Source organism: Peromyscus californicus, unplaced genomic scaffold (assembly GCF_007827085.1).
Source record: "Peromyscus californicus insignis strain IS unplaced genomic scaffold, ASM782708v3 Scaffold_3__1_contigs__length_106647218, whole genome shotgun sequence".
Taxonomy (NCBI): domain Eukaryota; kingdom Metazoa; phylum Chordata; class Mammalia; order Rodentia; family Cricetidae; genus Peromyscus; species Peromyscus californicus.
This window is the reverse complement of record NW_026294551.1, coordinates 43,180,618-43,194,156: the sequence shown is the minus strand read 5'-3', so window position 1 is coordinate 43,194,156 and position 13,539 is coordinate 43,180,618. Positions and strand designations below refer to the sequence as shown.

At 51.1% G+C, this 13,539-nt stretch overlaps 1 protein-coding gene and 2 non-coding genes across 5 annotated transcripts in view; 1 reads left to right on the top strand and 2 right to left on the bottom strand.

Annotated features, from left to right (window-relative positions):
- The window catches only part of Rab11fip4 (RAB11 family interacting protein 4), a 113,686-nt gene that overhangs the window by 38,158 nt on the left and 61,989 nt on the right, over positions 1-13,539 (top strand). The window lies entirely within an intron of this gene.
- LOC128123499 (U6 spliceosomal RNA) lies at positions 5,553-5,659 on the bottom strand. Its single transcript, XR_008222681.1, has one exon. It is a non-coding gene; the product is annotated as a U6 spliceosomal RNA (small nuclear RNA).
- Positions 9,864-9,970, bottom strand: LOC128123500 (U6 spliceosomal RNA). Its single transcript, XR_008222682.1, has one exon. It is a non-coding gene; the product is annotated as a U6 spliceosomal RNA (small nuclear RNA).

Genomic DNA, 13,539 nt, shown 5'->3' with positions numbered 1-13,539 from the left:
CAAATGTTCCCTCCAAAAACAAAACACCCTGCTTTATCTAAGGCTCAGAGCTTCTAGAAGAATATCTTTAGGAAGTGGTCGAACTCTGAGTCTGACGGCTGGGCCGAGCAGTACAGGTATAGAGGCCCTTTTCATTCACTCAGCCCAGCCCTCTGCGCTGCCCCCAGCCATCCAGCCCCTCACCTCCTGCTCTAACCATCCCCTGGGAAGTCTGAGCTGAGCTGGCCTGAGGTACCTCTCCCCCAGGACAGCCCCACCCTGATGCTCGGGTGCATTTTTATGACTTAGACTATGGCAGGGCTCCATGACGCTGTAGAGAGTGGGCACATAGGTTCCATCTTTTCTGAGCCGGGTAGAGAGAAATGTTTTGGTTTTGTTAACGTGTCCGCCATGTTGTCTCCCTTTAGCATGTGTTCTTTCACAGACCATGCATACTCTGACCCCCTTTTTCCTGTGAACCTGCTCTCTCTCTCTCCTACTTCCCCTCCTCAGGGAGCTCTGACACATGTGGGAAAGCATGTCGCACATGCATGCACACATGCAAGAGGTTAGCTCTCAGAAACACCACACCACAGCCTGAACCATTGTTCTCAGGCCTGGCTGCACACTGGAATCAGGAAGGAGCTGTCAAGAAAACACAGGTAGCTGAGTCCTTCCTCATAGAGATTCTCATTTACTTAGTTATCTTTTCTCTCTCTCTGTCTCTGTCTCTGTCTCTCTGTCTCTGTCTCTCTGTCTCTGTCTCTCTCTGTCTGTCTCTCTCTCTGTCTGTCTCTCTCTGTCTGTCTGTCTGTCTGTCTGTCTGTCTGTCTCTCTCTCTCTCTCTCTCTCTCTCTCTCTCTCTCTCTCTTCCCCAGGTAATTCTAAGGTAATTCTAACACAAATTCACTGTCTAAGCCAGTGTCCTCAAGCCTCGGGGCTTGACCTGGGAGCTTGTGAGAGTCCCCATACTCAGGCTGCGCCTCTGACCCAGGAGGCGACCTCTGTGTTTTGAAGTCCCCAGGGCAATTCCATGAAGCCACAGTGCAGTGTGGACTCTGCCCTCTGGCCAGTGCCTTGTCAGTACTTTCTCTGAGGGTGGAAGAGGAGGCTGGGCTGAGAAGAGTCTTGTCCCTTGCAAATGGCCACGGCCTGCTCCAGCTGTGTGCTCACAAGTTCCTTCCATTTTTATAGTCCTGTGGTTTGCTAGATATCCTCTGGCCACAGTTTGGGATTGTACCCTGGCCCAAAGCATTCACAGTCCTATAGAACCAGTTGGATGGATTCTCAGCCCAGGAAGGAAGCATTCCTGGTGTGCAGTGAGCCGTGGCTTGGCTTTCCAGACAGAGGACTTCAGGAGTCACGGGGATGCTGCGCTCTGACTTTAATTCAAAAAATTTTCAACTTTTCGAAGAATGATAAGAGCAAAAGAAATACATTTATTTAAACTCTGCAGTTAGCACATTGGCGTGTGTGTGTGTGTGTGTGTGTGTGTGTGTGTGTGTGTGTGTGTGTGTGGTGTGTGTGTGTGTTTATTACTGGGAAATTTGTTTGCCTGTTTTGGTGGGCCACATAAAAGTTGCAAACATAATGACATTTGATTCTAAAATTTGTTATTTGTTTGAGACTGAGTCTCATATAGCCCAGGCTAGCCTCAACTTTGCTATGTAGAGGAGGGTGACCTTGAAATGTTGATCCTTCTGCCTCCTCCTCCTCCTGAGTGCTATGTACCACCTCACCTGGCCTTAATCCTTAAATTCTTGATGGTCCCCAAGTCCAAGGGCCTCCCCTCACATAACCACAGCAATCTTGTCACTTACAGGAAATTTAGGATGGGCGTGACATAATATCTACCATAAACTGTGTTCATATTTCCCCATCTCTAGCTTCTAGTTCCAACCTCAGACCTCAGCCAGAAGCTCACAGTATTTTGAGCCATCACATCCCTAGTGACCTTCAGCCTAGAATAGTTCCTGAGTCGATCCCCACCCTCCTTTGGGCCGTGAGTTCTGAACTATGTCTTTCTAGCAGGGCCATATCTCCTCCTCCTCTGAGCTGAGCTGAGAATATTGTAGTAGATTATAGAAAACTGTAAGACACGACTTGTCACAGGGACCTCCCTGTGTCTGGTGGCTTATCTGAGGTATCATAGGACAAAATGCAAGTGCCCGCCGCAGCATGGCGGATGGTGCCTTTGCAGACATGGCCCGAGGGAGGTCTCGTCAGTGTACTCCAGCCCTGCACCCCGGGAATGGACTTCTTAGGTTCCCCATCTAACTGCTCAGATCAAAGGTCAGTTGTCATTAATCAACCCATCCTTGCTTTCCCCTCCTCTTCCTCTTCCTCTCTCTTCTGGAGTACTGCAAAGGCCATGGATTTGTTCTAGAATATGTCTCCAGCCACCTGTGCCCTTCTCCCGACCTTTTCAGAGCCTGTAGCTGCCTTCCAACCCACATCTTTTTTGTTTGTTTCTTTTTCTTTGTTTGTTTGTTTGTTTGTTTGTTTGTTTGTTTGTTTCTTTCTTTCTTTCTTTCTTTCTTTCTTTCTTTCTTTCTTTCTTTCTTTCTTTCTTTCTTTCTTTCTTTCTTTCTTTCTTTCTTTCTTTCTTTCTTTCTGAGACAGGTTTTCTCTGTGCAGTTTTGGTGCCTGTCCTGGATCTCGCTCTGTAGACCAGGCTGGACTCGAATTCACAGAGATCTACCTGCCTCTGCCTTCCGAGTGCTGGGATTAAAGGCGTGCGCCACCACCGCCCAGCCCAGCCCACGTCTTATACTCTTTTACCTTTCTGTGACAAATCTTCTATGCAACTGCCAGAATTTTCTTCTAAGCCCTTAAGTCAGGACCTGGAACTTGTCGAGGGGGACAGAAGTAGGAGGCCAGCTCCACTCTGCCCATAGCAGCCTGAGGAGTTCCCTAATCTGTTAAGGGCCTCGGTTCAGGCCAAACTGGGATTTGTGGCTTTGACACAGAAACGAATTTCAGGGTAAGTCCTATGAAGCAGAGTTGATCTTTTTATTATACAACATTTTTAATACAGAGTTTAACCATGAGGGTTATGAGGGGGGTTGGTTAGAAATAAGGATGGATGCACGGGTGTAGGGTTCTCTGAGAGAGAGACTCTTACTTCATAGTCTTTATATAGTCGTGGGGTGTGAGACTGTTATCTCAACCTTCAAAACGTTGCTAAGAAACCCAAATGAGATCACAGGATGGCTCCTGATGGACTCCCAATGGGATTATAGTCAATGAGGTCACAGAGATACAAGGAGGTAGCCAAGTTAACAGCCTTGAGATCCCCAGAAAACATCTGGGGGAAGGAGGGAGATCCTGCTCATGCTCATCCAGGCCTTGATATTAATCCAAGAGTCATTGATGTTAGCATCAAAGGTCCATATAGGAAAGGGAAAGTGACACTCTGCCAGCACCCCCACAGCAAATGTTAATTGTGGGGGGATTCTTGCCTCTCGATAGAGAGGCTTGAGCTAGGCTCCAGAGTGAGGGGCTCCTTCTCTTTGCCATGTCCTCAGAATTTTCCTGTCTTTTCATCAGAACTCTCTTGCTTAAGACCTTCCCATGAGTCCGAGGCCAGGTTCCTACAAACACTGGGGAATCAAAAGGGAAAGCCATGCTGGAAAGGCTCGATGCAGCCGTACAGGGACACAGCGGAGAACAAGCGCCCCTCTGAGGATGCTACCCTGAGATGCAGGTTTACCTGGAGGAGGAAGCCGGCCAGAGCAAGGGGTGTGATAGTCTTGGTCCGACTGACTCAGTTGGTCATCATCTCAGCTCTTGTACTGAGAGGTAGCTTCAGAGATCACCCTGCTGTTGCTCCAGGGAGCAGCTGGGCTCCCAGGAGATGACTGTTCCCACTTAGGAGGGGAAGAGCAGCTTTAGTTTCCATTGTCCTTGGAGGGTGGGGCAGGCTCATCACGGATGATCAGTCTGCTAGGCTTTTTCCAGAATCCAGATTTAGGGCAATGACTGGAGACTTCTAGTCACTAGCTACTCTAGGGGTCTGGAAGAGGACGCGCAAACAGCAAAACTTCCCTGTTATTCTTATCTGGGAGCCTTGAGTCTCAAAGAGGGGCAAGATAAGTTAGGTCAGGGCTTACTTAAGCTGACATCCTTGTGTCACTAGTGTTTAGACAGACAGACACTCTTGAGTCATTAACATGCTGATGAGTAGCAGAGGTCTGACCCAAAGTTTTAAGACCAAGGAGACAGACACAAAATAAAGCAGAGAGGCCAAACATTATCTTGCTGTTAATCTCATCTGGCCCCTACAGGCCCAAATGAAGAGTGATGCTCTTTGACAACACAGCCTCCGAGTCCCTGTTACAATCTCCCTTGGATAACGTCCTCACCCCCTACCTTCTCACCACATCCTATGAGGTTTCACTTCTGCCTGAACCGTGGACCTGGTCCCTGCCGCCTCTCCCGGTTTTCACTGTCCCAGCCATTTTGGCCTTTTGGTCTTCCTCGGTGTCCTGCTTTGCCTTCTGTTGCTGTGATAAAGACCATGACCAAAAGCAACTCAGAGAAAAGGGTCTGTTTCATCTTACAACTCACAACAGGTCACACTCCATCACTGAGAGAAGTCAGGGCAGGAACTCCAGGCAGGGACTGGACAGAAGCCATAGAGGAATGCTGCTTACCAACCTGCACATTCAGGTGATTCTCCTACCCAGAACTCTGTCCCTCTACCCTTTATAATCAGGTGCCAACACCAGGGCCACCTCCACAGAGAAGCCTTCCCTGCCCGTCCACACCCCGGTCACATCCATCACATTGTGTGCTCATTTCTCCAGTCTCTCTTGTCCACATCCAGGACCTCCCCTGGTTCCCTGCGTGTGTTCCTCCAACACCAGCACCCTGCCTCGTGCACAGCGGGACATACTGGTGGGTTGGATGAAACCCAGATGGGAAGGTCACCCCTGTGCCAGAGGTCCAACTAGAAACCCAGGAGCACCTAGGAGACAAGCTCAAAGATCTCAAAATTCACATCGCGCATAAGTGCTTGGGAAAGAAGTCATAAAGAGAACTAGGGAGAGGCCCAGCGCCCTGACAGCTGCTCCCCAGGCTCAGACTTTGTCCTGCGCGTGGATCCTCTCCTTTCTTGGTATCTCTAGTGACAGTGGCCGCACTGACCAAGCCTTACCTGTGCCTCTGTGACTTGGAGGCCCTCTCCCTGGCCTCACCCTTAAATGCCGTAGACACTGCTGGAGGAATCCCTCCCCACTGCTCTCTCTCTCCATCTGCCAGCATGTCATTTCCAGCCTGGCTGACGCTCTCACACACAGTGAGACCCTCCGGATTCCTGTCCCCACATCTCGCTGCTGTGACAGAGAGCCCAGACTCTGCCAGGAACGGTGCTCAGCTTCTGGCTTCTGGGCCTGATCTGCTTTCTCTCTGTACCTCTCAGCAGACTCCTGGGCATAAGCCAGGCTCTGTCACTGCTGGGGATTAGAAGGCGGTGCCTACCAGCCAATTGACAACCATTGGTTTGGGGAAGTAGACAGATGTAGGCCTGTTTGACTGGCCTTGGCGGCTGAGTTCGTTCATGTTTGTCTGTTTTATATATGGAATCCTTCACAAGTCTGCGTGTCATCCTTGCGCAGGGGCCGTGCTAATCTTCTCTGTATTTTTCCAGCTTTAGTCTATGGGCTGCTGAGGTGAGCATTTGTGTTTGTTTATTTGTGATGGAGGTCTCCATGTTGTCCAGTCTGACTTCAGGCTTCTGCCTTGGGCAATCCTCCTGCCTCAGCTTCCAAAGTAGCTGAGACTATAGGTATATTCCACTGTGCTGGGTTCCGAATTGTGATTTTTTTTTTTTTTTTTGGTTTTTCGAGACAGGGTTTCTCGGTAGCTTTGGAGCCTTTCCTGGACTAGCTCTGTAGACCAGGCTGGCTTCGAACTCACAGAGATCTGCCTCAGCCTCCCGAGTGCTGGGATTATAGGTGTGCACCACCACCGCCCAGCTGTGATTTTTTTTAAATAAAAATTATTTTTTTAAAAAGATTATTTATTCATTTATTTATTTAGTTAGTTATTTTGTTTTTTGAGACAGGAGCTCTCTATTATGTAGTTCTGGCTGTCCTGGAATTAACTACGTATGCCAGACTAGCCTTGAACTCACAGAGATTCTCTCTAAGTTCCTCTGGAGTGCTGGGATTAAAGACAAGCATCACTATGTCCAGCCAATTTATTTATTTTTATTTTATGTGTATGAGTATTTTGCCTGCATTTATGTGTACCATGTGTGCAGTGCCCACAGAGGCCAGAAAAGGACATTGGCTTCCCCTGGAACTGTAATCTCAGACAATTGTACACTGCCATGTGGGTGCTGGGAATCGAACCCAGGTCCTCTGGAAGAGCAGCCAGTGCTCTTAACCACTGGAGCCACCCCTCCACCCATCCACCCACCCCAAATTGTGAAACTAAACTTGAGAGCAAGGCTTTGGGCCTGAGGATCCTGGGTTTACCTCTTGATCCCGTCCAATACTAGTTGGGCTGAAAGCAAAACCCCTAACCTCCATCGGCATCACTATTTCCCTTTGCCAACTGGGAGTGGTCGGTCACTGGTATGTTTCTCCAGGAATGCCTGCAAAACGCGGGGCCTAGAAAATGCTGGAATGTCAGACTATGAAACAGATTTTATTTGGCTGATACCTTCTGCCCCGGGGTGCTGACCTCCTCTGGTGGCCAGGCCTATATCCCTGACCTTCACTCACCCTTGTCCCCCTCCCTCGGCCTTAGGCCTTCCTGCAGGGTGGGGACCATCTGATCATCCCAGGGGAGAAATATTTCCAGTTCCTGAGAGGTACAAGCTGAGCTCATCTTGGTGCCTGCTGCATTCTTCTTGACCAGGAAAACCAAAGTGGCTTAAACTGCTGTGATACAGCCTAAGCCTCAGGCTTTGTGTGGGAGCAGGCTAGGGACTGACCCCGGGACCTCTGGTACGGCAGTGCAAGTACCAGCCGGGTTGGCCCTTCTTCACACTGGGCGGGGGAGGACTGGTCTCTGCAGAGGAGAAAGAGTCTTACCCTCTATCTCGAGCCACAAATGAAACTGGCAAATGAAATCTCAGTATCTCTCAATCTCCCCCTCCCCTCCCCTCCCCTCCTCTCCCCTCCCCTCCCCTCCCCTTCCCTCTCTCTCCTCTCTGCCCTCCCTCTGGTCCCTCTGAACCCGTCTGTCTCAGTCTGCCCTGTCCTGTCCTCTCCCTGCCCCCCCCCCCCCCCCCACACACACACACACTATGTAGCCCTCAGCCTGGAACTTGCTTCGTAGCCAAGGCTGGAGATCCACATCCTTGCTATTCTCCTCCTGGCACAAATTTACAAATTCATGTCATCGCTTCCCTCCTCCTCTTTTTTGAGTTATTTTTTTACTTTTTATTTTTCTCTCTTCTTTTGAGATGAAGTCTTACTGTAGCCTAAGCCAGGCTTGAGCTCATAGCAACCCTCCTGCCTCAGCCTCCTAGGGGCTGGGATGACAGGCATGACCCGCCATGCCTGGTTCAAGTCTTCTTTATGAAGGATGATGATGTCTGACCTGCTTCTCCATGCATGGTGTCTGCTATTTCTCTGCTGTCTTTAACTCAGAAGAATCCTGTATCAGCCAGGCATGGTGGCGCACACCTTTAATCCCAGCACTCAAGAGGCAGGGGCAGGAGGTTGTCTGAGTTCGAAGCCAGCGTGGTCTAGTCTACATAGACAGTTCCAGGACAGCCAAGGCTATACAGGGAAACCCTGTCTCAGAAAAACAAAACAAACAAACAAAAACCACAAAACAATCCTGTGTCAAAGTAGCATATTTGGGGGTGTGTTTTGATCCCATCATGTCCCTGCCTCAGTCCCTCTCTGAGGCCCTTCATACACACAGACGCCTCCATGTCTACTGAACTAAGTCCCGTGGCCCAAAGTGTAGGAAGCTGAGTGTCTGGCCTGCCCTGAGGGCGTGGCTTCCAGTGTCTGCCTTGCTCACCCCAGTTCTGCCTTCCCCAGCACTGCACTGGAGTCACAGGCTTCCTGCCAGAGTGCTCTCCTGAGGACGAGTTTGTTTTTTAGGTTTCCTTTTTTTTTTTTTTCAAGACAGGGTTTCTCTGTGTCTTTTTGGTTCCTGTCTTGGAACTCACTCTGTAGACCAGGCTGGCCTTGAACTTACAGAGATCCACCTGCGCCTGCCTCCCGAGTGCTGGGATTAAAGGTGTGAGCCACCTCCGCCCGGCTTGCTTACTTTTATTTTATATGTATGGGTATTTCATTTGCATGTATGTCCCTGTACCTCGTGTGTGCAGTGCCCAAGGAGGGCAGAAGAAGACATCAGATCTCCTGGAACTGGAGTTAGGAATAGTTGTGAGCCACCACAAGTGTGGGTGCTGGAAACTGAACCCTGGTCCTCTACAAGAGCAACAAATGCTCTTAACCGCTGCACCATCTCTCCAGCTCCCAGAAGAAGGCTTTTAATCTAAAGTGCTATGAAGATGGGTGGCAGGTGAGGGGCATGTCGTCAGTGTGGACTGGTGGCAGGTGAGGGGCATGTCATCAGCGTGGACTGTTGGCAGGTGAGGGGCATGTGGTCATCGTGGACTGGTGGCAGGTGAGGGGCATGTCATCAGCGTGGACTGTTGGCAGGTGAGGGGCATGTCATCAGCGTGGACTGTTGGCAGGTGAGGGGCATATGGTCATCATGGACTGGTGGCAGGTGAGGGGCATGTCATCAGCGTGGACTGTTGGCAGGTGAGGGGCATGTCATCAGCGTGGACTGTTGGCAGGTGAGGGGCATGTGGTCATCGTGGACTGTTGGCAGGTGAGGGGCATGTGGTCATCGTGGACTGGTGGCAGGTGAGGGGCATGTGGTCATCGTGGACTGGTGGCAGGTGAGGGGCATGTCATCAGCGTGGACTGTTGGCAGGTGAGGGGCATGTGGTCATCGTGGACTGGTGGCAGGTGACTGCCCTTCCCACCTGCAGGGCCTCTGCCCTGACTGTAGGCAGGAGCTCAGCTCCAGGTGACATAGGACACCTTGGGGACAAAGTCGAGCCTCTTCCTTTAGGGCTCCCATCTCTTTCTTGACATCCTGCTCCAGGCTTGGTAGTCTGGGCTCTCTAGTCTCGTCTCCATCGGGTCATCATCACTGTGTGTGAAGCGCCCTGCTGGCGGGGGGAGTGGTAACTGCCTGAGAGCTGACACCAGAACCCTTCGGCCAGTCTGTGTCTGGGCTCTCTGCTCCGTACAGTCTGCTTTGCACCTGACCTTTCCTGATGAAATCCTCGTTGAGGGTGAGAATCACTGCGGCTAACGCGGGCTCTCCCTGTGAGGCCTGCGAGTTCGCATGCTGTCTGCCATGTGACTGCTGCCCTCCTTTTCCTCTGTGGGTTATTTTTATCTTGTTGGTCCACTCTGAATGTGTCTTTTATCGTAAATAATTTTACAGATGTCAAGGGAAAAAAATCCACAATGAATTCTAATTAAGGAAGAAGAGAGTGTGTTGGAAAAGGAGTAGGGAAGTCTTCAGCAAGGAAGAGGCTATTGCCATAGGGATGAGACTGGACCTGAACAGCATCTGCCAGCATTAGCAGGGGCAGCTGGTTTGGGGTTTGGGGTTTCCTTTTGTTTTTGAAGCTCGGTCTCAAGTGGGCCAGGCTGGTCTGGAACTCACTGTGTAGACAAGGATGATCTTTTAAAACTTTTTTTTTTGTAAGATACATACTTTTATTAAAAATATGGGACATTTGCCAGGCGGTGGTGGTGCACACCTTTAATCCCAGGACTCAGGTGGCAGAGGCAGGTGGATCTCTGTGAGTCTGAGGCCATCCTGGAGTAAGTTCTAGGATGGCCAGGGCTGTTACACAGCAAAACCCTGTCTGAAGAGAAAAAAAAATAAAAGGGGAACACTTAATGAATTTATGTGTCATCCCTGTGCAGGGACCATGCTAATCCGCTCTGTATTGTTCCAATTCTAGTTTGTGTGCTGTTGAAGCAAGCACCCCAGGATGGTCTTAAGCCGGCCCCCCCCTCCCCTCCCCACTTCTGAGTACTAGGATTACAGGTATGTACCACCACACCAGATGCTAGGCAAGCACTCTACCAACTGAACTACATTCCCAGACAGCTTTTATAGGGTGGAGGTGGCCTTAGGTAGGGTAGGCGGCAGGGTCACAGAACACTGTGTCCCTGAGGCTGGCTTCTTAGGACAGTGGGGGTGGGCTTGTCCTGTTCAAGAATAATTTGGAGGCAAGTGCTTTGTTCCAGGTAAAGAATGAGAGTTTGAAGTTTGGAAGTGTGGAGCCTACTGGCCCCTGAGACAAGCTTGCACCCTCTGCAGAGGCGGGACCAGCCTCACCAGAGCTCTGTCCTGCCCAGCTGTCCCATGTTCGTGAACTGAAAGAGTATTGCTAGAGAAAGGGCTGGCCCATCCCTAACCTGCAAGGACAGGAGGATCCCTACTGTAGGGCCTCACCCTGCATCTGCCCCAGTTGCTGTGGCCTGGCTTTTTGCAGTCTGTGCTGTGGGCCCGTCTCCCGTGACTACTGCCTCCCATTTCGCCCATGGGAAGTTGACAGGGGTTACCTCATGGCCCCCCAGGAGACCCAGAGGGGTTGTTCAGGGCTGTACTTCTGGAAGAAGCAAGTCAGAGGCCTGATGTCCGTTTGCTGGCCTGGCCTCACTAGGGAACCACTCACGTGGCGCTGTTGATTTCTCCTTCCTCTCTTCCCCCCTTGCCGAGTCCCCCGTCCCTCTCCATCCTGTCTTTCTGCTGTTTGCATCTGAGCGCAGGGCACCTTCCCTTTGGAGCCAGTTCTCAGCAAGAGGCAGACACAGGGCAGGGTGGGCTGTTGGAATGTTGGCAGTGCCAGCCAGGTGCCCACACAGTCCATGGCTGACCTCTGACTGCCACCCATCCCTTGTGCTTAGACCCAGTTGTGCCCACCGCACCGTGAGGAAGCTGAGACACTGACAGTCGTTCAGGCCCTCGTCTGGGGGAGGGCTTAGAGGTTTGGGGTGCAGAGCCAGGGGTTGTCACACCTGTCTGAACCCAGGACTCCTGCCAGCCAGCTTCCGGTCACATGTCCTGTGGCTTTTCTGCATCCCAGCCTCTCTTCGCCCCTCTGTCCCAGCCTGGGAGAAAGGAACAGCTGTGCTAAGAAGGGACTTGCAGAGCTTGTCCTGGTTCCTCATCAGGAGCATGCTGCTGCTAGGAGACAACCTGAGCATCACAGGAGCCCCCAGGCTGAGTGACAAGGCAGATGAATACTCCTCCAAGCCTGCTTTGCTGGCATTACCTGGACACAGAGGTCCTGACCCAAAGACCTTTGTCTGGCTATGAAGCAGGGAACTGGGAGGTGAATATAAATAAGAGACCCCAGAAAGGGCCTCCTCTACAGGGAGCCTGGAGATGACCTGGGCTTCTTGGCCTCTGAACTTCATTACATTTATGTGTGTGTGTGTGTGTGTGTGTGTGTGTGTGTGTGCGCGCATATGGAGGTCAGAGGACAAGCTATGGGAGTTAGTTGGTTTTCTCCTTCCACCATGTGGCTCCTGGGGTCAAACTTAGGTCATGGGTCTTGGTGACATCTCTAATCTGCTGAGCCACTACGCCTCTGGACTTGGAAGGACCCTAGGCTCCTTAGGGACCTCCCGTCTGGAAGAGGTACTTTACCAACCTTATTGGCTCTTGGGACCCCTTTACAGCCCAGAATCTCTGCTGTAGAAATACACATCCAACTGGCTCAGGGTGAAGTGTGCCATGCGTTTGGGGCTGAGCTACTACTTCCTCCCCTGGAGGAAACAAAACTTGTGATAACAGGGTGGGTTTGGTTGACAGCTGTTACTCAGAGACCGAAGGCCTTGTCTCCGCACTCCCAATCAGTCATGTGCGTCTCTTCCCTCGTCTGTCCATCCCTTAGAGCCCCTGGGCTACACAGCTGTCTCCTGGCAGTCTGTGGGAATGCCACCGCTGGGTGTTAATGCGGTCCACAACCTGTGCAGCTGAATGCAGCAGGCCCAGGCCCAGCCTTCTTTCATGATCATGGTCTGGTTACTGTGACAACCCCTGAGCTGACTTCCTGTACCCACTAGTCTTGCCTAAACCTCTCCTCTGTGTCATTACCCCAGTCCTTCCCTGAGGTCCTTCTCCCTCAGCTCACTACAAACATCGTCTACAAATACAGGGACCCTGAGAGGAGAATCCTGCCTGTGAGATGGATAGGCTGTGTGGTACTGGGTAAACTACTTAGCTTCTCTGAGGCCAGTATCCTTATTTGAAAAATAGTGATAAAATGCCTATCAGATTAATCACTAGATTAATTGTTATTAATCACTAGATTCTGAGCTTCAGGGGTCAGGGCTATCCCTGGTTCAATCTGTGCCTCAAGGGATGAAGGCCCCTGGCTGTCCCTTTGACCAGAACCCATCTATGGCTTATATACAGAACCCAGTATGCCTCCCATCTGGTACTTAGTGTCTCTGGCAGCAAGGTCCTCCCACCTGCAGTCTGGTGCTCCCTCTCTCTTCTAGGCAGCCCTCCTTCTGCCTCTGCTGTGTTCCCTGGGGGCAGGTTCTACCCCAGCAAGCTTTGCAACCCTCTGCACTGACCAGAAGCAGCCTGCATCAGGACACTCCTATCTAGGGCATCCTCTGTATTTGGAGCACGGGGACACATCATTGCCATGCCCTCTTGTGATTCCTAGAGCTGGGGGTCAGGGCAGATGCCCTGAAATCAATGACTACTAAGGCTCACTCCTACATTCTGGCCATCTCCACCTTCAAGGTGCACCTTCCCAGAGCAAAGTTAGACAAGTGCCACAGTGCCAGGCTGGATGGGACTAGTGACTGTCACCTCCCCAGTCCCTGCCCAGTGTCTACAGCCTTACTGGGTTTGGGGTAGGGTACTTCAAGTTCATGTGTAAGGTACCCATTGAAAAAATCCGTCTTCGGCCTGGTTGTATGGTACGGGTGATCCCAGCCACTGAGGCCAAGGCAGGAGGTAGAGAGTTCTGGCCAGTCCAGGTTAGGAGTCAGGGACTTGTCTCCAACAACAGCCAAAAGGTAAGTGAGTAAATAAGTGAGTAGTCCTGGGTCAGATGGAGAAGCAACACTGGGGACCGTGTGTGACACCTTGGCTTTTGAAAAATGGGCATTTCAAGTTCTTAGTTTAGGATGGACTATGGGGAGCAACCAGCCATGTCTGTGAGTCCTGCCTGGATGGAGGGGCAGAGTTTCCCTACCCATCAGAAAGGCCCAAGTCTGAACATAGCCTGCCCTTCCAAGTAAGACCTTGAGTAAGCCAGGCAACCTCTCCCAGCCTCAGCTTGTCTGGGAAATGGGTGCCATCTTCCTGCTCCCCTGGGCCTGCTGGAATGGTTCTAGGAGGTATAGCTAGAGCCCTTTCGGTGTTAGCCAGGGAGTGCTGGCTCCTGATGGCCAGGTATGGTGGGAGAAATGTAGGTGACTGTAAACATTCATACTTCAGTTCTGTTTCCTGTTGGCTGGCTCCACTTTCTCCTATGACTCCTACAGATGGTGGCTTTATCCCTAGGACTGTTTCCCACAGAAA